The sequence below is a fragment of the Oncorhynchus gorbuscha genome, unplaced genomic scaffold, assembly GCF_021184085.1.
Source record: "Oncorhynchus gorbuscha isolate QuinsamMale2020 ecotype Even-year unplaced genomic scaffold, OgorEven_v1.0 Un_scaffold_2669, whole genome shotgun sequence".
Lineage (NCBI taxonomy): Eukaryota > Metazoa > Chordata > Actinopteri > Salmoniformes > Salmonidae > Oncorhynchus > Oncorhynchus gorbuscha.
Window position 1 is genome coordinate 23,884 of NW_025747114.1, and position 20,402 is coordinate 44,285.

At 45.9% G+C, this 20,402-nt stretch overlaps 3 non-coding genes across 3 annotated transcripts; all 3 read right to left on the reverse strand.

The window, feature by feature from the left end:
- Positions 1-470: 470 nt before the first annotated feature.
- Positions 471-542, reverse strand: trnae-cuc. The gene has a single exon. It is a non-coding gene; the product is annotated as a tRNA-Glu (tRNA).
- Positions 543-2,243: 1,701 nt separating this feature from the next.
- On the reverse strand, positions 2,244-2,315 carry trnae-cuc. Its single transcript has one exon. It is a non-coding gene; the product is annotated as a tRNA-Glu (tRNA).
- Positions 2,316-16,081: 13,766 nt separating this feature from the next.
- trnae-cuc lies at positions 16,082-16,153 on the reverse strand. Its single transcript has one exon. It is a non-coding gene; the product is annotated as a tRNA-Glu (tRNA).
- Positions 16,154-20,402: the final 4,249 nt, after the last annotated feature.

Genomic DNA, 20,402 nt, shown 5'->3' on the forward strand with positions numbered 1-20,402 from the left:
AGATCCTAGTTTTTGGAGAAATGTCCTCTGATCTGATGAAACAAAAATCGAACTGTTTGGCCATAATGACCATTGTTATGTTTGGAGGGAAAAGGGGGAGGCTTTCAAGCCGAAGAACACCATCATGTTGTGGGGGTGCTTTGCTGCAGGAGGGTATGGTGCACCACTAGAACACCTGGGAAGGACACTGCAGGGCAAATCGGTTTGCAATTTGAAGTGGTACATATGTGCGACAACCTACTAAATTCATAGTGACAGGTTGCACAAGTAAACAAGGAGCATAGACTATTTCCCTAACCGGGAATCGAACCCGAGCCGCGGCGGTGAGAGCACCGAATCCTAACCACTAGACCACCAGGGAAGGATAATACAGTGAAAATTGGTTCTCAGTGTGAGCTGGTACATATGTGCGATAACCTTCTATATTCATTGTGACAGGTTGTAGAAGTAAAGATGTAGCAAAAGAGTAGTTCCCTGACCGGGAATCGAACCCGGGCCACGGCGGTGAGAGCGCCGAATCCTAACCACTAGACCACCAGGGAAGGGTACAACAGTGCAAATCGGTTCCAAGTGTGAGCTGGTACATATGTGCGATAACCTTCTATATTCATTGTGACAGGTTGTACAAGTAAACATGTAGCAAAAGATTAGTTCCCTGACCGTGAATTGAACCCGGGCCGCAGCAGTGAGAGCGACGAATCCTAACCACTAGACCACCAGGGAAGGGTACTACAGTGCAAATCGGGAGTCGAACTGGGAGTCGAACCACCAGGGAAGGGTACTACAGTGGAAATCGGGAGTCAAACCCGGGCCGCGGCGGTGAGAGCGCCGAATCCTAACCACTAGACCACCAGGGAAGGGTACTACAGTGCAATTCGTTTCCCAGTTTGAAATGGTACATATAGTTGAAGTCGTAAGTTTCCATCCACTTAGGCTGGAGTCATTAAAACCTGTTTGTCAACCCCTCCACACATTTTTTGCTAACAAACGATAGTTTTGGCAGTCGGTTAGGACATCTGCTTTGTGCATGACACAAGTAATTTTTCCAACAATTGTTTACAGAGGGATTATTTCACTTATAATTCACTGTATCACAAATTCAGTGGGCCAGAAGTTTACATACACTAAGTTGGCTGTGCCTTTAAACAGTTTGTAAAATTCCCGAAAATGATGTCATGGCTTTAGAAGCTTCTGATAGGCTAATTGACATCCTTTGAGTCAATTGGAGGTGTACCTGTAGATGTATTTCAAGGCCTACCTTCAAACTCAGTGCCTCTTTGCTTGACTCCATGGGAAAAGCAAAGGAAATCAGGCAAGACCTCAGAAAAAAATGTAGACCTCCACAAGTCTGGTTCCTCCTTGGGAGCAATTTCCAAACGCCTGAAGGTACCTCGCTCATCTGTAGAAACAATAGTACGCAAGTATAAACACCATGGTATGAGGCAGGCGTCATACCGCTCAGGAAGGAGACGCGTTCTCTCTCCTAGAGATGAACGTACTTTGGGTTGAAAAGTGCAAATCCATCCCAGAACAACAGCAAAGGACCTTGTGAAGATGCTGGAGGAAACAGGTACAAAATGGTCTATATCCACAGGCAAACGAGTCCTATATCGACATACCCCGAGAGGCCGCTCAGCAAGGAAGAAGCTACTGCTCCAAAACCGCCATAAAAAAGCCATACTACAGTTTGGGGACAAACGCAGGCGTCATACCGCTCAGGAAGGAGACGCGTTCTCTCTCCTAGAGATGAACGTACTTTGGGTCGAAAAGTGCAAATCCATCCCAGAACAACAGCAAAGGACCTTGTGAAGATGCTGGAGGAAACAGGTACAAAATGGTCTATATCCACAGGCAAACGAGTCCTATATCGACATACCCCGAGAGGCCGCTCAGCAAGGAAGAAGCTACTGCTCCAAAACCGCCATAAAAAAGCCATACTACAGTTTGGGGACAAAGATCCTAGTTTTTGGAGAAATGTCCTCTGGTCTGATGAAACAAAAATCGAACTGTTTGGCCATAATGACCATTGTTATGTTTGGAGGGAAAAAGGGGAGGATTTCAAGCCGAAGAACACCATAATGTTGTGGGGTTGCTTTGCTGCAGGAGGGTCTGGTGCACCACTAGAACACCTGGGAAGGACACAGCAGGGCAAATCAGTTTGCAATTTGAAGTGGTACATATGTGCGACAACCTACTAAATTCATAGTGACAGGTTGCACAAGTAAACAAGGAGCATAGACTATTTCCCTGACCGGGAATCGAACCCGGGCCGCGGCGGTGAGAGCGCCGAATCCTAACCACTAGACCACCAGGGAAGGGTACGACAGTGCAAATCGGTTCCAAGTGTGAGCTGGTACATATGTGCGATAACCTGTAATCATTGTGAAAGGTTGTTCAAGTAAACATGTAGCAAAAGAGTAGTTCCCTGACCAGGAATCAAACCCGGGACGCGGCGGTGAGAGCGCCGAATCCTAACCACTAGAACACCAGGGAAGGGTACTACAGTGTAATTCGTGTCCCAGTTTGAAATGGTACATATAGTTGAAGTGGTAAGTTTCCATCCACTTAGGCTGGAGTCATTAAAACCTGTTTGTCAACCCCTCCACACATTTCTTGCTAACAAACGATAGTTTTGGCAGTCGGTTAGGACATCTACTTTGTGCATGACACAAGTAATTTTTCCAACAATTGTTTACAGAGGGATTATTTCACTTATAATTCACTGTATCACAAATTCAGTGGGCCAGAAGTTTACATACACTAAGTTGGCTGTGCCTTTAAACAGTTTGTAAAATTCCCGAAAATGATGTCATGGCTTTAGAAGCTTCTGATAGGCTAATTGACATCCTTTGAGTCAATTGGAGGTGTACCTGTAGATGTATTTCAAGGCCTACCTTCAAACTCAGTGCCTCTTTGCTTGACTCCATGGGAAAAGCAAAGGAAATCAGCCAAGACCTCAGAAAAAAATGTAGACCTCCACAAGTCTGGTTCCTCCTTGGGAGCAATTTCCAAACGCCTGAAGGTACCTCGCTCATCTGTAGAAACAATAGTACGCAAGTATAAACACCATGGGTCCACGCAGGCGTCATACCGCTCAGGAAGGAGACGCGTTCTCTCTCCTAGAGATGAACGTACTTTGGGTCGAAAAGTGCAAATCCATCCCAGACCAACAGCAAAGGACCTTGTGAAGATGCTGGAGGAAACAGGTACAAAATGGTCTATATCCACAGGCAAACGAGTCCTATATCGACATACCCCGAGAGGCCGCTCAGCAAGGAAGAAGCTACTGCTCCAAAACCGCCATAAAAAAGCCATACTACAGTTTGGGGACAAACGCAGGCGTCATACCGCTCAAAGGAGACGCGTTCTCTCTCCTAGAGATGAACGTACTTTGGGTCGATGCAAATCCATCCCAGAACAACAGCAAAGGACCTTGTGAAGATGCTGGAGGAAACAGGTACAAAATGGTCTATATCCACAGGCAAACGAGTCCTATATCGACATACCCCGAGAGGCCGCTCAGCAAGGAAGAAGCTACTGCTCCAAAACCGCCATAAAAAAAGCCATACTACAGTTTGGGGACAAACGCAGGCGTCATACCGCTCAGGAAGGAGACGCGTTCTCTCTCCTAGAGATGAACGTACTTTGGGTCGAAAAGTGCAAATCCATCCCAGAACAACAGCAAAGGACCTTGTGAAGATGCTGGAGGAAACAGGTACAAAATGGTCTATATCCACAGGCAAACGAGTCCTATATCGACATACCCCGAGAGGCCGCTCAGCAAGGAAGAAGCTACTGCTCCAAAACCGCCATAAAAAAGCCATACTACAGTTTGGGGACAAAGATCCTAGTTTTTGGAGAAATGTCCTCTGGTCTGATGAAACAAAAATCGAAATGTTTGGCCATAATGACCATTGTTATGTTTGGAGGGAAAAAGGGGAGGATTTCAAGCCGAAGAACACCATAATGTTGTGGGGTTGCTTTGCTGCAGGAGGGTCTGGTGCACCACTAGAACACCTGGGAAGGACACAGCAGGGCAAATCGGTTTGCAATTTGAAGTGGTACATATGTGCGACAACCTACTAAATTCATAGTGACAGGTTGCACAAGTAAACAAGGAGCATAGACTATTTCCCTGACCGGGAATCGAACCCGGGCCGCGGCGGTGAGAGCGCCGAATCCTAACCACTAGACCACCAGAGAAGGGTACGACAGTGCAAATCGGTTCCAAGTGTGAGCTGGTACATATGTGCGATAACCTTCTATATTCATTGTGACAGGTTGTACAAGTAAACAAGGAGCATAGACTATTTCCCTGACCGGGAATCAAACCAGGTCCGCGGCGGTGAGAGCACCGAATCCTAACCACTAGACCACCAGGGAAGGATAATAAAGTGCAAATCGGTTCTCAGTGTGAGCTGGTACATATGTGCGATAACCTTCTATATTCATTGTGACAGGTTGTACAAGTAAACATGTAGCAAAAGAGTAGTTCCCTGACCGGGAATCGAACCCGGGCCGCAGCGGTGAGAGCACCGAATCCTAACCACTAGACCACCAGGGAAGGGTACTACAGTGCAAATCAGGAGTCGAACTGGGAGTCGAACCACCAGGGAAGGGTACTACAGTGGAAATCGGGAGTCGAACCCGGGCCGCGGCGGTGAGAGCGCCGAATCCTAACCACTAGACCACCAGGGAAGGGTACTACAGTGCAATTCGTTTCCCAGTTTGAAATGGTACATTTAGTTGAAGTCGTAAGTTTCCATCCACTTAGGCTGGAGTCATTAAAACCTGTTTGTCAACCCTCCACACATTTCTTGCTAACAAACGATCGTTTTGGCAGACGGTTAGGACATCTACTTTGTGCATGACACAAGTCATTTTTCCAACAATTGTTTACATTGGGATTATTTCACTTATAATTCACTGTATCACAAATTCAGTGGGCCAGAAGTTTACATACACTAAGTTGGTTGTGCCTTTAAACAGTTTGTAAAATTCCCGAAAATGATGTCATGGCTTTAGAAGCTTCTGATAGGCTAATTGACATCCTTTGAGTCAATTGGAGGTGTACCTGTAGATGTATTTCAAGGCCTACCTTCAAACTCAGTGCCTCTTTGCTTGACTCCATGGGAAAAGCAAAGGAAATCAGGCAAGACCTCAGAAAAAAATGTAGACCTCCACAAGTCTGGTTCCTCCTTGGGAGCAATTTCCAAACGCCTGAAGGTACCTCGCTCATCTGTAGAAACAATAGTACGCAAGTATAAACACCATGGGACCACGCAGGCGTCATACAGCTCAGGAAGGAGACGCGTTCTCTCTCCTAGAGATGAACGTACTTTGGGTCGAAAAGTGCAAATCCATCCCAGAACAACAGTAAAGGACCTTGTGAAGATGCTGGAGAAAACAGGTACAAAATGGTCTATATCCACAGGCAAACGAGTCCTATATCGACATACCCCGAGAGGCCGTTCAGCAAGGAAGAAGCTACTGCTCCAAAACCGCCATAAAAAAGCCATACTACAGTTTGGGGACAAAGATCCTAGTTTTTGCAATAACCTAGTTTTTGCGCCGAATCCTAACCACTAGACCACCAGGGAAGGGTACTACAGTGCAAATCGGTTCCCAGTGTGAGCTGGTACATATGTGCGATAACCTTCTATATTCATTGTGACAGGTTGCACAAGTAAACATGTAGCAAAAGAGTAGTTCCCTGACCGGGAATCGAACCCGGGCCGCGGCGGTGAGAGCGCCGAATCCTAACCACTAGACGACCAGGGAAGGGTACTACAGTGCAAATCGGTTCCAAGCGTGAGCTGGTACATATGTGCGATAACCTTCTATATTCATTGTGACAGGTTGTACAAGTAAACATGTAGCAATGGAGTAGTTCCCTGACCGGGAATCGAACCCAGGCGACAGCGGTGAGAGCGCCGAATCCTAACCACTAGACCACCAGGGAAGGGTACGACAGTGCAAATCGGTTCCAAGTGTGAGCTGGTACATATGTGCGATAACCTTCTGTATTCATTGTGACAGGTTGTTCAAGTAAACATGTAGCAAAAGAGTAGTTCCCTGACCAGGAATCAAACCCGGGACGCGGCAGTGAGAGTGCCGAATCCTAACCACTAGACCACCAGGGAAGGGTACTACAGTGTAATTCGTTTCCCAGTTTGAAATGGTACATATAGTTGAAGTCGTAAGTTTCCATCCACTTAGGCTGGAGTCATTAAAACCTGTTTGTCAACACCTCCACACATTTCTTGCTAACAAACGATAGTTTTGGCAGTCGGTTAGGACATCTACTTTGTGCATGACACAAGTAATTTTTCCAACAATTGTTTACAGAGGGATTATTTCACTTATAATTCACTGTATCACAAATTCAGTGGGCCAGAAGTTTACATACACTAAGTTGGCTGTGCCTTTAAACAGTTTGTAAAATTCCCGAAAATGATGTCATGGCTTTAGAAGCTTCTGATAGGCTAATTGACATCCTTTGAGTCAATTGGAGGTGTACCTGTAGATGTATTTCAAGGCCTACCTTCAAACTCAGTGCCTCTTTGCTTGACTCCATGGGAAAAGCAAAGGAAATCAGCCAAGACCTCAGAAAAAAATGTAGACCTCCACAAGTCTGGTTCCTCCTTGGGAGCAATTTCCAAACGCCTGAAGGTACCTCGCTCATCTGTAGAAACAATAGTACGCAAGTATAAACACCATGGGACCACGCAGGCGTCATACCGCTCAGGAAGGAGATGCGTTCTCTCTCCTAGAGATGAACGTACTTTGGGTCGAAAAGTGCAAATCCATCCCAGAACAACAGCAAAGGACCTTGTGAAGATGCTGGAGGAAACAGGTACAAAATGGTCTATATCCACAGGCAAACGAGTCCTATATCGACATACCCCGAGAGGCCGCTCAGCAAGGAAGAAGATACTGCTCCAAAACCGCCATAAAAAAAGCCATACTACAGTTTGGGGACAAAGATCCTAGTTTTTGGAGAAATGTCCTCTGGTCTGATGAAACAAAAATCGAACTGTTTGGCCATAATGACCATTGTTATGTTTGGAGGGAAAAGGGGGAGGCTTTCAAGCCGAAGAACACCATCATGTTGTGGGGGTGCTTTGCTGCAGGAGGGTCTGGTGCACCACTAGAACACCTGGGAAGGACACTGCAGGACAAATCGGTTTGCAATTTGAAGTGTTACATATGTGCGACAACCTACTAAATTCATAGTGACAGGTTGCACAAGTAAACAAGGAGCATAGACTATTTCCCTGACCGGGAATCAAACCAGGTCCGCGGCGGTGAGAGCACCGAATCCTAACCACTAGACCACCAGGGAAGGATAATAAAGTGCAAATCGGTTCTCAGTGTGAGCTGGTACATATGTGCGATAACCTTCTATATTCATTGTGACAGGTTGTACAAGTAAACATGTAGCAAAAGAGTAGTTCCCTGACCGGGAATCGAACCCGGGCCGCAGAGGTGAGAGCACCGAATCCTAACCACTAGACCACCAGGGAAGGGTACTACAGTGCAAATCAGGAGTCGAACTGGGAGTCGAACCACCAGGGAAGGGTACTACAGTGGAAATCGGGAGTCGAACCCGGGCCGCGGCGGTGAGAGCGCCGAATCCTAACCACTAGACCACCAGGGAAGGGTACTGCAGTGCAATTCGTTTCCCAGTTTGAAATGGTACATTTAGTTGAAGTCGTAAGTTTCCATCCACTTAGGCTGGAGTCATTAAAACCTGTTTGTCAACCCCTCCACACATTTCTTGCTAACAAACGATCGTTTTGGCAGACGGTTAGGACATCTACTTTGTGCATGACACAAGTCATTTTTCCAACAATTGTTTACATTGGGATTATTTCACTTATAATTCACTGTATCACAAATTCAGTGGGCCAGAAGTTTACATACACTAAGTTGGTTGTGCCTTTAAACAGTTTGTAAAATTCCCGAAAATGATGTCATGGCTTTAGAAGCTTCTGATAGGCTAATTGACATCCTTTGAGTCAATTGGAGGTGTACCTGTAGATGTATTTCAAGGCCTACCTTCAAACTCAGTGCCTCTTTGCTTGACTCCATGGGAAAAGCAAAGGAAATCAGGCAAGACCTCAGAAAAAATGTAGACCTCCACAAGTCTGGTTCCTCCTTGGGAGCAATTTCCAAACGCCTGAAGGTACCTCGCTCATCTGTAGAAACAATAGTACGCAAGTATAAACACCATGGGACCACGCAGGCGTCATACAGCTCAGGAAGGAGACGCTTCTCTCTCCTAGAGATGAACGTACTTTGGGTCGAAAAGTGCAAATCCATCCCAGAACAACAGCAAAGGACCTTGTGAAGATGCTGGAGAAAACAGGTACAAAATGGTCTATATCCACAGGCAAACGAGTCCTATATCGACATACCCCGAGAGGCCGCTCAGCAAGGAAGAAGCTACTGCTCCAAAACCGCCATAAAAAGCCATACTACAGTTTGGGGACAAAGATCCTAGTTTTTGCAATAACCTAGTTTTTGCGTCTGAATCCTAACCACTAGACCACCAGGGAAGGGTACTACAGTGCAAATCGGTTCCCAGTGTGAGCTGGTACATATGTGCGATAACCTTCTATATTCATTGTGACAGGTTGCACAAGTAAACATGTAGCAAAAGAGTAGTTCCCTGACCGGGAATCAAACCCGGGCCGCGGCGGTGAGAGCGCCGAATCCTAACCACTAGACGACCAGGGAAGGGTACTACAGTGCAAATCGGTTCCAAGCGTGAGCTGGTACATATGTGCGATAACCTTCTATATTCATTGTGACAGGTTGTACAAGTAAACATGTAGCAAAAGAGTAGTTCCCTGACCGGGAATCGAACCCGGGCCACAGCGGTGAGAGCGCCGAATCCTAACCACTAGACCACCAGGGAAGGGTACGACAGTGCAAATCGGTTCCAAGTGTGAGCTGGTACATATGTGCGATAACCTTCTGTATTCATTGTGACAGGTTGTTCAAGTAAACATGTAGCAAAAGAGTAGTTCCCTGACCAGGAATCAAACCCGGGACGCGGCGGTGAGAGTGCCGAATCCTAACCACTAGACCACCAGGGAAGGGTACTACAGCGCAATTCGTTTCCCAGTTTGAAATGGTACATATAGTTGAAGTCGTAAGTTTCCATCCACTTAGGCTGGGGTCATTAAAACCTGTTTGTCAACACCTCCCCACATTTCTTGCTAACAAACGATAGTTTTGGCAGTCGGTTAGGACATCTACTTTGTGCATGACACAAGTAATTTTTCCAACAATTGTTTACAGAGGGATTATTTCACTTATAATTCACTGTATCACAAATTCAGTGGGCCAGAAGTTTACATACACAAAGTTGGCTGTGCCTTTAAACAGTTTGTAAAATTCCTGAAAATGATGTCATGGCTTTAGAAGCTTCTGATAGGCTTATTGACATCCTTTGAGTCAATTGGAGGTGTAACTGTAGATGTATTTCAAGGTCTACCTTCAAACTCAGTGCCTCTTTGCTTGACTCCATGGGAAAAGCAAAGGAAATCAGGCAAAACCTCAGAAAAAAAATGTAGACCTCCACAAGTCTGGTTCCTCCTTGGGAGCAATTTCCAAACGCCTGAAGGTACCTCGCTCATCTGTAGAAACAATAGTACGCAAGTATAAACACCATGGTATGGCGCAGGCGTCATACCGCTCAGGAAGGAGACGCGTTCTCTCTCCTAGAGATGAACGTACTTTGGGTCGAAAAGTGCAAATCCATCCCAGAACAAAAGCAAAGGACCTTGTGAAGATGCTGGAGGAAACAGGTACAAAATGGTCTATATCCACAGGCAAACGAGTCCTATATCGACATACCCCGAGAGGCCGCTCAGCAAGGAAGAAGCTACTGCTCCAAAACCGCCATAAAAAAGCCATACTACAGTTTGGGGACAAAGATCCTAGTTTTTGGAGAAATGTCCTCTGGTCTGATGAAACAAAAATCGAACTGTTTGGCCATAATGACCATTGTTATGTTTGGAGGGAAAGGGGGACGCTTTCAAGCCGAAGAACACCATCATGTTGTGGGGGTGCTTTGCTGCAGGAGGGTATGCTGCACCACTAGAACACCTGGGAAGGACACTGCAGGGCAAATCGGTTTGCAATTTGAAGTGGTACATATGTGCGACAACCTACTAAATTCATAGTGACAGGTTGCACAAGTAAACAAGGAGCATAGACTATTTCCCTGACCGGGAATCAAACCCGGGCCGCGGCGGTGAGAGCGCCGAATCCTAACCACTAGACCACCAGGGAAGGATAATACAGTGCAAATTGGTTCTCAGTGTGAGCTGGTACATATGTGCGATAACCTTCTATATTCATTGTGACAGGTTGTACAAGTAAACATGTAGCAAAAGAGTAGTTCCCTGACCAGGAATCGAACCCGGGCCGCGGCGGTGAGAGCGCCGAATCCTAACCACTAGACCACCAGGGAAGGGTACTACAGTGCAATTCGTTTCCCAGTTTGAAATGGTACATTTAGTTGAAGTCGTAAGTTTCCATCCACTTAGGCTGGAGTCATTAAAACCTGTTTGTCAACCCCTCCACACATTTCTTGCTAACAAACGATCGTTTTGGCAGACGGTTAGGACATCTACTTTGTGCATGACACAAGTCATTTTTCCAACAATTGTTTACATTGGGATTATTTCACTTATAATTCACTGTATCACAAATTCAGTGGGCCAGAAGTTTACATACACTAAGTTGGTTGTGCCTTTAAACAGTTTGTAAAATTCCCGAAAATGATGTCATGGCTTTAGAAGCTTCTGATAGGCTAATTGACATCCTTTGAGTCAATTGGAGGTGTACCTGTAGATGTATTTCAAGGCCTACCTTCAAACTCAGTGCCTCTTTGCTTGACTCCATGGGAAAAGCAAAGGAAATCAGGCAAGACCTCAGAAAAAAATGTAGACCTCCACAAGTCTGGTTCCTCCTTGGGAGCAATTTCCAAACGCCTGAAGGTACCTCGCTCATCTGTAGAAACAATAGTACGCAAGTATAAACACCATGGGACCACGCAGGCGTCATACAGCTCAGGAAGGAGACGCGTTCTCTCTCCTAGAGATGAACGTACTTTGGGTCGAAAAGTGCAAATCCATCCCAGAACAACAGCAAAGGACCTTGTGAAGATGCTGGAGGAAACAGGTACAAAATGGTCTATATCCACAGGCAAACGAGTCCTATATCGACATACCCCGAGAGGCCGTTCAGCAAGGAAGAAGCTACTGCTCCAAAACCGCCATAAAAAAGCCATACTACAGTTTGGGGACAAAGATCCTAGTTTTTGCAATAACCTAGTTTTTGCGCCGAATCCTAACCACTAGACCACCAGGGAAGGGTACTACAGTGCAAATCGGTTCCCAGTGTGAGCTGGTACATATGTGCGATAACCTTCTATATTCATTGTGACAGGTTGCACAAGTAAACATGTAGCAAAAGAGTAGTTCCCTGACCGGGAATCAAACCCGGGCCGCGGCGGTGAGAGCGCCGAATCCTAACCACTAGACGACCAGGGAAGGGTACTACAGTGCAAACCGGTTCCAAGCGTGAGCTGGTACATATGTGCGATAACCTTCTATATTCATTGTGACAGGTTGTACAAGTAAACATGTAGCAATGGAGTAGTTCCCTGACCGGGAATCGAACCCGGGCCACAGCGGTGAGAGCGCCGAATCCTAACCACTAGACCACCAGGGAAGGGTACGACAGTGCAAATCGGTTCCAAGTGTGAGCTGGTACATATGTGCGATAACCTTCTGTATTCATTGTGACAGGTTGTTCAAGTAAACATGTAGCAAAAGAGTAGTTCCCTGACCAGGAATCAAACCCGGGACGCGGCGGTGAGAGTGCCGAATCCTAACCACTAGACCACCAGGGAAGGGTACTACAGTGCAATTCGTTTCCCAGTTTGAAATGGTACATATAGTTGAAGTCGTAAGTTTCCATCCACTTAGGCTGGGGTCATTAAAACCTGTTTGTCAACACCTCCCCACATTTCTTGCTAACAAACGATAGTTTTGGCAGTCGGTTAGGACATCTACTTTGTGCATGACACAAGTAATTTTTCCAACAATTGTTTACAGAGGGATTATTTCACTTATAATTCACTGTATCACAAATTCAGTGGGCCAGAAGTTTACATACACAAAGTTGGCTGTGCCTTTAAACAGTTTGTAAAATTCCTGAAAATGATGTCATGGCTTTAGAAGCTTCTGATAGGCTTATTGACATCCTTTGAGTCAATTGGAGGTGTAACTGTAGATGTATTTCAAGGTCTACCTTCAAACTCAGTGCCTCTTTGCTTGCCTCCATGGGAAAAGCAAAGGAAATCAGGCAAAACCTCAGAAAAAAATGTAGACCTCCACAAGTCTGGTTCCTCCTTGGGAGCAATTTCCAAACGCCTGAAGGTACCTCGCTCATCTGTAGAAACAATAGTACGCAAGTATAAACACCATGGTATGGCGCAGGCGTCATACCGCTCAGGAAGGAGACGCGTTCTCTCTCCTAGAGATGAACGTACTTTGGGTCGAAAAGTGCAAATCCATCCCAGAACAAAAGCAAAGGACCTTGTGAAGATGCTGGAGGAAACAGGTACAAAATGGTCTATATCCACAGGCAAACGAGTCCTATATCGACATACCCCGAGAGGCCGCTCAGCAAGGAAGAAGCTACTGCTCCAAAACCGCCATAAAAAAGCCATACTACAGTTTGGGGACAAAGATCCTAGTTTTTGGAGAAATGTCCTCTGGTCTGATGAAACAAAAATCGAACTGTTTGGCCATAATGACCATTGTTATGTTTGGAGGGAAAAGGGGACGCTTTCAAGCCGAAGAACACCATCATGTTGTGGGGGTGCTTTGCTGCAGGAGGGTCTGCTGCACCACTAGAACACCTGGGAAGGACACTGCAGGGCAAATCGGTTTGCAATTTGAAGTGGTACATATGTGCGACAACCTACTAAATTCATAGTGACAGGTTGCACAAGTAAACAAGGAGCATAGACTATTTCCCTGACCGGGAATCAAACCCGGGCCGCGGCGGTGAGAGCGCCGAATCCTAACCACTAGACCACCAGGGAAGGATAATACAGTGCAAATTGGTTCTCAGTGTGAGCTGGTACATATGTGCGATAACCTTCTATATTCATTGTGACAGGTTGTACAAGTAAACATGTAGCAAAAGAGTATTTCCCTGACCAGGAATCGAACCCGGGCCGCGGCGGTGAGAGCGCCGAATCCTAACCACTAGACCACCAGGGAAGGGTACTACAGTGCAATTCGTTTCCCAGTTTGAAATGGTACATATAGTTGAAGTCGTAAGTTTCCATCCACTTAGGCTGGAGTCATTAAAACCTGTTTGTCAACCCCTCCACACATTTTTTGCTAACAAACGATAGTTTTGGCAGTCGGTTAGGACATCTGCTTTGTGCATGACACAAGTAATTTTTCCAACAATTGTTTACAGAGGGATTATTTCACTTATAATTCACTGTATCACAAATTCAGTGGGCCAGAAGTTTACATACACTAAGTTGGCTGTGCCTTTAAACAGTTTGTAAAATTCCCGAAAATGATGTCATGGCTTTAGAAGCTTCTGATAGGCTAATTGACATCCTTTGAGTCAATTGGAGGTGTACCTGTAGATGTATTTCAAGGCCTACCTTCAAACTCAGTGCCTCTTTGCTTGACTCCATGGGAAAAGCAAAGGAAATCAGGCAAGACCTCAGAAAAAAAATGTTGACCTCCACAAGTCTGGTTCCTCCTTGGGAGCAATTTCCAAACGCCTGAAGGTACCTCGCTCATCTGTAGAAACAATAGTACGCAAGTATAAACACCATGGTATGAGGCAGGCGTCATACCGCTCAGGAAGGAGACGCGTTCTCTCTCCTAGAGATGAACGTACTTTGGGTCAAAAGTGCAAATCCATCCCAGAACAACAGCAAAGGACCTTGTGAAGATGCTGGAGGAAACAGGTACAAAATGGTCTATATCCACAGGCAAACGAGTCCTATATCGACATACCCCGAGAGGCCGCTCAGCAAGGAAGAAGCTACTGCTCCAAAACCGCCATAAAAAAGCCATACTACAGTTTGGGGACAAAGATCCTAGTTTTTGGAGAAATGTCCTCTGGTCTGATGAAACAAAAATCGAACTGTTTGGCCATAATGACCATTGTTATGTTTGGAGGGAAAAGGGGGAGGCTTTCAAGCCGAAGAACACCATCATGTTGTGGGGGTGCTTTGCTGCAGGAGGGTATGGTGCACCACTAGAACACCTGGGAAGGACACTGCAGTGCAAATCGGTTTGCAATTTGAAGTGGTACATATGTGCGACAACCTACTAAATTCATAGTGACAGGTTGCACAAGTAAACAAGGAGCATAGACTATTTCCCTAACCGGGAATCGAACCCGAGCCGCGGCGGTGAGAGCACCGAATCCTAACCACTAGACCACCAGGGAAGGGTACAACAGTGCAAATCGGTTCCAAGTGTGAGCTGGTACATATGTGCGATAACCTTCTATATTCATTGTGACAGGTTGTACAAGTAAACATGTAGCAAAAGAGTAGTTCCCTGACCGGGAATCGCACCCGGGGCGCGGCAGAGAGAGCGCCGAATCCTAACCACTAGGCCACCAGGGAAGGGTACTACAGTGCAATTCGTTTTCCAGATTGAAATGGTACATATAGTTGAACTCGTAAGTTTCCATCCACTTAGGCTGGGGTCATTAAAACCTGTTTGTCAACACCTCCCCACATTTCTTGCTAACAAACGATAGTTTTGGCAGACGGTTAGGACATCTACTTTGTGCATGACACAAGTCATTTTTCCAACAATTGTTTACATTGGGATTATTTCACTTATAATTCACTGTATCACAAATTCAGTGGGCCAGAAGTTTACATACAATAAGTTGGCTGTGCCTTTAAACAGTTTGTAAAATTCCCGAAAATGATGTCATGGCTTTATAAGCTTCTGATAGGCTAATTGACATCCTTTGAGTCAATTGGAGGTGTACCTGTAGATGTATTTCAAGGCCTCCCTTCAAACTCAGTGCCTCTTTGCTTGACTCCATGGGAAAAGCAAAGGAAATCAGGGAAGACCTCAGAAAAAAATGTAGACCTCCACAAGTCTGGTTCCTCCTTGGGAGCAATTTCCAAACGCCTGAAGGTACCACGCTCATCTGTAGAAACAATAGTACGCAAGTATAAACACCATGGTATGACGCAGGCGTCATACCGCTCAGGAAGGAGACGCGTTCTCTCTCCTAGAGATGAACGTACTTTGGGTCGAAAAGTGCAAATCCATCCCAGAACAACAGCAAAGGACCTTGTGAAGATGCTGGAGGAAACAGGTACAAAATGGTCTATATCCACAGGCAAACGAGTCCTATATCGACATACCCCGAGAGGCCGCTCAGCAAGGAAGAAGCTACTGCTCCAAAACCGCCATAAAAAAGCCATACTACAGTTTGGGGACAAACGCAGGCGTCATACCGCTCAGGAAGGAGACGCGTTCTCTCTCCTAGAGATGAACGTACTTTGGGTCGAAAAGTGCAAATCCATCCCAGAACAACAGCAAAGGACCTTGTGAAGATGCTGGAGGAAACAGGTACAAAATGGTCTATATCCACAGGCAAACGAGTCCTATATCGACATACCCCGAGAGGCCGCTCAGCAAGGAAGAAGCTACTGCTCCAAAACCGCCATAAAAAAGCCATACTACAGTTTGGGGACAAAGATCCTAGTTTTTGGAGAAATGTCCTCTGGTCTGATGAAACAAAAATCGAACTGTTTGGCCATAATGACCATTGTTATGTTTGGAGGGAAAAAGGGGAGGATTTCAAGCCGAAGAACACCATAATGTTGTGGGGTTGCTTTGCTGCAGGAGGGTCTGGTGCACCACTAGAACACCTGGGAAGGACACAGCAGGGCAAATCGGTTTGCAATTTGAAGTGGTACATATGTGCGACAACCTACTAAATTCATAGTGACAGGTTGCACAAGTAAACAAGGAGCATAGACTATTTCCCTGACCGGGAATCGAACCCGGGCCGCGGCGGTGAGAGCGCCGAATCCTAACCACTAGACCACCAGGGAAGGGTACGACAGTGCAAATCGGTTCCAAGTGTGAGCTGGTACAAATGTGCGATAACCTGTAATCATTGTGAAAGGTTGTTCAAGTAAACATGTAGCAAAAGAGTAGTTCCCTGACCAGGAATCAAACCCGGGACGCGGCGGTGAGAGCGCCGAATCCTAACCACTAGAACACCAGGGAAGGGTACTACAGTGTAATTCGTTTCCCAGTTTGAAATGGTACATATAGTTGAAGTCGTAAGTTTCCATCCACTTAGGCTGGAGTCATTAAAACCTGTTTGTCAACCCCTCCACACATTTCTTGCTAACAAACAATAGTTTTGGCAGTCGGTTAGGACATCTACTTTGTGCATGACACAAGTAATTTTTCCAACAATTGTTTACAGAGGGATTATTTCACTTATAATTCACTGTATCACAAATTCAGTGGGCCAGAAGTTTACATACACTAAGTTGGCTGTGCCTTTAAACAGTTTGTAAAATTCCCGAAAATGATGTCATGGCTTTAGAAGCTTCTGATAGGCTAATTGACATCCTTTGAGTCAATTGGAGGTGTACCTGCAGATGTATTTCAAGGCCTACCTTCAAACTCAGTGCCTCTTTGCTTGACTCCATGGGAAAAGCAAAGGAAATCAGCCAAGACCTCAGAAAAAAATGTAGACCTCCACAAGTCTGGTTCCTCCTTGGGAGCAATTTCCAAACGCCTGAAGGTACCTCGCTCATCTGTAGAAACAATAGTACGCAAGTATAAACACCATGGGACCACGCAGGCGTCATACCGCTCAGGAAGGAGACGCGTTCTCTCTCCTAGAGATGAACGTACTTTGGGTCGAAAAGTGCAAATCCATCCCAGAACAACAGCAAAGGACCTTGTGAAGATGCTGGAGGAAACAGGTACAAAATGGTCTATATCCACAGGCAAACGAGTCCTATATCGACATACCCCGAGAGGCCGCTCAGCAAGGAAGAAGATACTGCTCCAAAACCGCCATAAAAAAGCCATACTACAGTTTGGGGACAAACACAGGCGTCATACCGCTCAGGAAGGAGACGCGTTCTCTCTCCTAGAGATGAACGTACTTTGGGTCGAAAAGTGCAAATCCATCCCAGAACAACAGCAAAGGACCTTGTGAAGATGCTGGAGGAAACAGGTACAAAATGGTCTATATCCACAGGCAAACGAGTCCTATATCGACATAACCCGAGAGGCCGCTCAGCAAGGAAGAAGCTACTGCTCCAAAACCGCCATAAAAAAGCCATACTACAGTTTGGGGACAAAGATCCTAGTTTTTGGAGAAATGTCCTCTGGTCTGATGAAACAAAAATCGAACTGTTTGGCCATAATGACCATTGTTATGTTTGGAGGGAAAAAGGGGAGGATTTCAAGCCGAAGAACACCACAATGTTGTGGGGTTGCTTTGCTGCAGGAGGGTCTGGTGCACCACTAGAACACCTGGGAAGGACACAGCAGGGCAAATCGGTTTGCAATTTGAAGTGGTACATATGTGCGACAACCTACTAAATTCATAGTGACAGGTTGCACAAGTAAACAAGGAGCATAGACTATTTCCCTGACCGGGAATCAAACCCGGGCCGCGGCGGTGAGAGCGCCGTATCCTAACCACTAGACCACCAGGGAAGGGTACTACAGTGCAAATCGGGAGTCGAACTGGGAGTCGAACCACCAGGGAAGGGTACTACAGTGGAAATCAGGAGTCGAACCCGGGCCGCGGCGCCGAATCCTAACCACTAGACCACCAGGGAAGGGTACTACAGCGCAATTCGTTTCCCAGTTTGAAATGGTACATATAGTTGAAGTCGTAAGTTTCCATCCACTTAGGCTGGGGTCATTAAAACCTGTTTGTCAACACCTCCCCACATTTCTTGCTAACAAACGATAGTTTTGGCAGTCGGTTAGGACATCTACTTTGTGCATGACACAAGTAATTTTTCCAACAATTGTTTACAGAGGGATTATTTCACTTATAATTCACTGTATCACAAATTCAGTGGGCCAGAAGTTTACATACACAAAGTTGGCTGTGCCTTTAAACAGTTTGTAAAATTCCTGAAAATGATGTCATGGCTTTAGAAGCTTCTGATAGGCTTATTGACATCCTTTGAGTCAATTGGAGGTGTAACTGTAGATGTATTTCAAGGTCTACCTTCAAACTCAGTGCCTCTTTGCTTGCCTCCATGGGAAAAGCAAAGGAAATCAGGCAAAACCTCAGAAAAAAAATGTAGACCTCCACAAGTCTGGTTCCTCCTTGGGAGCAATTTCCAAACGCCTGAAGGTACCTCGCTCATCTGTAGAAACAATAGTACGCAAGTATAAACACCATGGTATGGCGCAGGCGTCATACCGCTCAGGAAGGAGACGCGTTCTCTCTCCTAGAGATGAACGTACTTTGGGTCGAAAAGTGCAAATCCATCCCAGAACAACAGCAAAGGACCTTGTGAAGATGCTGGAGGAAAAAGGTACAAAATGGTCTATATCCACAGGCAAACGAGTCCTATATCGACATACCCCGAGAGGTCGCTCAGCAAGGAAAAAGCTACTGCTCCAAAACCGCCATAAAAAAGCCATACTACAGTTTGGGGACAAAGATCCTAGTTTTTGGAGAAATGTCCTCTGGTCTGATGAAACAAAAATCGAACTGTTTGGCCATAATGACCATTGTTATGTTTGGAGGGAAAAGGGGGAGGCTTTCAAGCCGAAGAACACCATCATGTTGTGGGGGTGCTTTGCTGCAGGAGGGTCTGGTGCACCACTAGAACACCTGGGAAGGACACTGCAGTGCAAATCAGTTCCCAGTGTGAGCTGGTACATATGTGCGATAACCTTCTATATTCATTGTGACAGGTTGCACAAGTAAACATGTAGCAAAAGCGTAGTTCCCTGAACAGGAATCGAACCCGGGCTGCGGTGGTGAGAGCGCCGAATCCTAACCAGTAGACCACCAGGGAAGGGTACTACAGTGCAAATCGGTTCCCAGTGTGAGCTGGTACATATGTGCGATAACCTTCTATATTCATTGTGACAGGTTGCACAAGTAAACATGTAGCAAAAGATTAGTTCCCTGAACGGGAATCGAACCCAGGCAGCAGCTGTGAGAGCGCCGAATCCTAAGCACTAGACCACCAGGGAAGGGTACAACATTTCAAATTGTTTCCCAGTGTGAGCTGCTACATATGTGCGATAACCTTCTATATTCATTGTGACAGGTTGCACACGTAAACATGTAGCAAAAGAGCAGTTCACTGACCGGGAATCGAATCCTAACCACTAGACCACCAGGGAAGGATACTACAGTGCAATTCGTTTCCCAGTTTGAAATGGTACATATAGTTGAAGTCGTAAGTTTCCATCCACTTAGGCTGGAGTCATTAAAACTTTGGGTCGAAAAGTGCAAATCCATCCCTGAACAACAGCAAAGGACCTTGTGAAGATGCTGGAGGAAACAGGTACAAAATGGTCTATATCCACAGGCAAACGAGTCCTATATCGACATACCCCGAGAGGCCGCTCAGCAAGGAAGAAGCTACTGCTCCAAAACCGCCATAAAAAAGCCATACTACAGTTTGGGGACAAAGATCCTAGTTATTGGAGAAATGTCCTCTGGTCTGATGAAACAACAATCGAACTGTTTGGCCATAATGACTATTGTTATGTTTGGAGTGAAAAGGGGGAGGCTTTCAAGCCGAAGAACACCATCATGTTGTGGGGGTGCTTTGCTGCAGGAGGGTCTGGTGCACCACTAGAACACCTGGGAAGGACACTGCAGGGCAAATCGGTTTGCAATTTGAAGTGGTACATATGTGCGACAACCTACTAAATTCATAGTAACAGGTTGCACAAGTAAACAAGGAGAATAGACTATTTCCCTGGCCGGGAATCGAACCCAGGCCGCGGCGGTGAGAGCACCGAATCCTAACCACTAGACCACCAGGGAAGGGTACTACAGTGAAAATCGGTTCTCAGTGTGAGCTGCTACATATGTGCAATAACCTTCTATATTCATTGTGACAGGTTGTACAAGTAAACATGTAGCAAAAGAGTAGTTCCCTGACCGGGAATCAAAACCTGGACGTGGCGGTGAGAGCGCCGAATCCTAACCACTAGACCACCAGGGAAGGGTACAACAGTGCAAATCGGTTCCCAGTGTGGGAACTGGAGTGGGATCCTCGGGACAGTAAGACAGAGACTGGGTTTTTGGGGACTACGACAGTTGACTTTTGAGGGCAAGGTTTT